The sequence below is a fragment of the Populus nigra genome, chromosome 13 (genome assembly GCF_951802175.1).
Source record: "Populus nigra chromosome 13, ddPopNigr1.1, whole genome shotgun sequence".
NCBI lineage: Eukaryota > Viridiplantae > Streptophyta > Magnoliopsida > Malpighiales > Salicaceae > Populus > Populus nigra.
The window spans coordinates 6980335-6985350 of NC_084864.1; the positions used below are offsets into that span (position 1 = coordinate 6980335).

At 34.0% G+C, this 5016-nt stretch overlaps 1 pseudogene; it reads right to left on the reverse strand.

The window, feature by feature from the left end:
* Positions 1–3333: 3333 nt before the first annotated feature.
* On the reverse strand, positions 3334–3444 carry LOC133672210 (small nucleolar RNA R71; annotated as a pseudogene).
* Positions 3445–5016: the final 1572 nt, after the last annotated feature.

Consider the following 5016-nt stretch of genomic DNA (forward strand, 5'->3'; position numbering starts at 1 on the left):
TAGTTTGCTATGATTTCTAAAGCTAGCTGATGGAAATTTTGCTTGGCCAGACTACTGTTGCGCATGTTGGAGTTGTTATCCAAGCTTGTTCTGGATGTAGTTGCAAATCCTTCAGGTTTCCTTTAAGATGATGATGGTCCATTGATTAGTACTTAAAAGTGTATTGTTATTAAGGTTTTATATCATCATATTAAATTCCCTAACTTAAACATGTTTTATAATAACAAGTTTGATAGTATAAGATAACTTTAATTTATGGTAAATGCTTATTTTAAATGTAGGCAAATCTTACAATTCAAAGGACTGATTGATGTGATTAAAACTATTCAAAATAAAAGGACAAAGGAAGGGCTTGGCTTAGAGAAGAGATGTTGGTTCAATTCAAAGTGGAATACTATTAAGTCATTGGGTCATATCTGGAGCTGTGGATCTTGGATTTCAGTTTGGTTTATATGGATAGAAAGCTAAGATATATGCCTAAAACATCCATGAGGAGTCCAACACTCAATTCTTCTATTTTGAAGTTCACATCTTAGCAACAAAAGAGAAGTTCGAATCGTCCTACATCCCAGATATTGTTTAGTGTTCAGTCCATAACTCGAGTTCTAGAAGTCCAAATGAGTTCATTCTTCTTTTGGTGGAAAGTTGAGACATATTCCTATAACGTTCATGAATACCATGTTGCCAAATTTTGATTGTAGAACTGTCATTTCATCCAGAAGATAAATCCATACCTAAACCACCAAGTCCACTAAGTCATTAAGTGGCCACTGATTAGTACTTAAAAGTGCATTCTCATTAAGGCTTTATATCATCGTATTGCACTAAAGTATCGTTAAATTCCCTAACTAAAGCATGTTTTATAATAACAAGTCTAATAATATAATATATCTTTAATTTATGGTAAATGCTTGTTTTGAATGCAGGTATATCTCACAATTCAAAGGATTGATTGATGTGATTAACTATTGAAAGTGAAGAGACAAAAGGAGGACTAGGCTAGGAGAAGAGATGCTGGTTCAATTCCAAACTGGGACACCATTCGGTTATTTGATCATAACTGGAGTTGTAGAAGTCGGATTTAGGTCCACTTTATATGGATGGAAAGATAAGACATAGACCTAAAACTTTCATGAAGGGTCCAAGACTCAATTCTGCCGTTTTCAAGTTCAAATCTTAGCAACAACGGAGAAGTCGGAACCTGTCCTGCAACTCAAACACTGTTCGGTTTTCAGCTCATATCTTGAGTTCTAGAAGTCCAAATGAGCTCTGGTTTTTTTTGCTGGAAAGCTGAGACAATTTCCCATAGATTTCATGAAACAAAGGGCTCAAATTCTGATGTTAGCAATGACGTTTTGGCCAGCCAACAATATCAAAAATCTGCCAACAATATCAAGAACCAGCAGCCAACAATATCAAAAATCTGCCAACAATATCAAGAACCAGCAGCCAACAATGTCAAAAACCAGCCACCAAATCAATGGTTGCCTACCAATCAATAGTTCTGAATCTTAGCCTATAAAAGGAGGCATTTGCCATGTATTTAGTCATATTATTTTTCAGATCAAAATCATCTTCTTGCTTTCTCTCTTTATATCTTTGTAATGTTCAAGTTTTCTTTCATGTTATATTAATCTCTTGTTTATGCTTTTTCATTTCCTTTCATGTACTTAGTTAACTTATATCATAATCATGTTCTTATCTTGTTTATTTATGTTTTTCTTCTTCATTATGTTTAGCTAAGTTAATTATGTCAAGGTGAAAAGGTTTTACTAATGGTGTTAGAATAAGGTATAATATAAACTCAACATGGACTTTAATGTTTATATCCAAGATAAATTGTTATTAGCATGTCTTATCTTTTTATCTTACTAATTCTTAATACCTTGCTTGTTAAATGGTTAATCTAGATTTATGTTGTATAACACTTGGTACATCGAATGCTTGATCCTTCATAGTTTTCGGCCGACATCGTTGTTATGATAGGAACTTGATTTGTTGTTAACATAAGCTAGCAACATGAATGCCTGATGATATTTATAAGTATGGTGTTACTTAGACAAGATAATTAATATGATCATGTTAATACTTTATAATGAGCCATTAATGATAAATCATCCGATTAGAACCTCCTTTGTGTGTGGTTTCTAGTTGAGTAATAAAAAGAGTTTATATTATATTTATTTGAAATACCATTAGTGAATCCTCTAACCTTGACATTTGTTTTTATCATTGTTTAATCCTTACATTAATCTTCCATCTCAAAGTTCACATTAATTTCTTCCTCTTCTTCTTTTTATTACTACTACTACTACTACTATTATTATTATTATTTACATTCTTGTTATATGTTATGTACGTTAAGTATGCTCTGTGTTTGATCAAGGATCCTGACATTGTTGGTCTTGCCTTGTTCATTCGCATCAGAAATCTGTTTATATTATATAATATATCTCTTTGATCTTTTCATAAAATCAGTATATAGGCTGGAAACCTGTGACCCGATCTTTTAGATCATTCTCAGGTATAACAACGCCACGTACTGAGTATTATTATTATTATTATTATTACTATTATTACTATTATTGTTGTTGTTGTTGTTGTTGTTGTATTGTTATTTATAATTTATACAATTAACCTCTCTGTGGTTCGACCCCGGTCTTTCCGGGTTATTTATTACTTTGACACTCCTGCACTTGGGATAAGACATCAATCTTTTGGTCGTGACAAGTTTTTGGCGCCGTTGCCGGGGAGGTAAGTATTGTATAAATTTTATATTTCTTTTATATTTCTTTTGTTTTTTTACTTTTATTTGTTTTTCTAATTTTGTTCCTTTTCTTTTTCTTTTCTTTTGCACTTGCATGAGAGTTTGGACACGTACATTAAGTGGTAGACTTTCTAGGAAATCCTCAATTTCTTTAGAAAACATGGCCGAAGAAGATAACCAGTCAATTCATAATGAGAATAATGAGAATAATCATGTGAGAACACTTAGAGATCACATGAATCCAACAAGAACAAGTGCACCATCATGTATAGTTTTTCCTCCTGATGCTTCTCATTTTAATTTTAAGCCAGGTATTATTCAACTTTTACCCACTTTTCATGGCTTAGAATTAGAAAATCCATATTTGCATTTAAGAGAATTTGAAGAAGTTTGTAACACCTATAATGACTTAAATTGTAGCATGAACACCATCAGATTAAAGCTTTTTCCTTTTTCATTAAAAGATAAAGCTAAAACATGGCTACAAAATATTAGGTCAGGATTCATTCGTGCTTGGATGAAATGCAACAACAATTTTTAAAGAAGTTTTTTCCGTCTCACAGAACAAACTCTTTCAAAAGACAAATCACCACTTTCACTCAAAAACCAGGAGAAACATTTTACAAGTGTTGGGATAGATATAAAGACTTGCTTAATACCTGTCCTCATCATGGTTTTGAAACATGGAGATTGGTCTCACAATTTTATGAAGGGTTAACACCTAAAGATAGGCAAATGGTGGAATTGATGTGCAATGGAACTTTTGAAGATAAAGACCCTGATGAAGCAATGGAGTACCTAGACTTGCTAGCTGAAAATGCTCAAAATTGGGACACCACAGGTACGTGTGAGGCACCAGGTAAAACTCAACCTCATACATCTAATGGAGGCATGTACAACCTTAGGGAAGATCATGACCTCCAAGCCAAATTTGCATCTTTAGCTAGAAAAGTTGAGGCACTAGAATTAAAAAAGAGTGGTCAAATAAAATCTGTTCAAGAAATTGTGTGTCAAATTTGTGAAACTAATGAACACTCAACCAATGATTGTCCAACTTTGCCTTCTTTTAAGGAATGTCTCCATGAACAAGCCAATGCTTTAAATAGTTTCCAAAGGCCAAGTCATAACCCATACTCACAAACGTACAACCCTGGTTGGAGAAATCACCCAAATTTCAGTTGGAAGAGTGGTAACAATAATGCACAAACTTCACAGCCACCATTTCAAGCACAACATAATTTTCAAAATTCTCATGGATATGCACCTCCTTATATTCCCCCTCTTAGAAGAAATCTTGAGGAAACACTGCATGCATTCATTGAAAAGCAAGAGACAATCAACACTCAAAATGCTCAAACCATGGCAGATCTAAAAGATACTCTTGCAAAGTTCACATCTGCTCTTAGTTTTCAGGAGAAAGGTAAGTTTCCATCTCAACCCCAGCAAAATCCCAAAGGGCAATACAATTCAAGTGCAAGTGGTTCTGGAAGCCAACATATGGATCAAGTCAAATCAGTCACTACTCTCCGCAGTGGTAAGGTTATTGAAAAACCCGTTCTTGAACCTTGTGAGAAAGAAGATGAGTTAGTCTCTGAGGGTAAGGAAAGGGTTGAACCTGAACACTGCAAGGAGGAGACTGATTCCCCACCAGCACTTCCATTTCCTCATGCCATGACCAAACAAAGGAAAGTCAATCACAAATCTGAAATCTTTGAAACTTTCAAACAGGTAAGGATCAATATACCTTTGTTAGATGCTATTAAACAGGTACCGTCTTATGCTAAATTTTTGAAAGATCTGTGCACTGTGAAGAGAAAACTGAATGTGAAAAAGAAAGCCTTTTTAGCCGAACAAGTAAGTGCCATTCTTCAGAATGATAATGCTTTGAAATATAAAGACCCTGGTTGTCCTACAATTTCTTGCTTTATTGGAGAACATAAAATTGATAGAGCTTTACTTGATCTTGGAGCTAGTGTGAATTTACTTCCATATTCGGTTTTTCAAAGTCTCAATCTAGGTGAGTTAAAACCTACTTCTGTAACTCTTTTACTTGCTGATAGATCTGTAAAAGTGCCTAGAGGAATAGTTGAAGATGTGTTAGTACAAGTTGATAAATTCATCTTTCCTGTGGATTTTATTGTCTTGGATACACAACCTGTTGAAGCATGCAATTCAATTCCTGTTATTTTAGGACGTCCATTTCTTGCAACTTCTAATGCATTGATTAATTGTAGGAATGGAGTGATGAA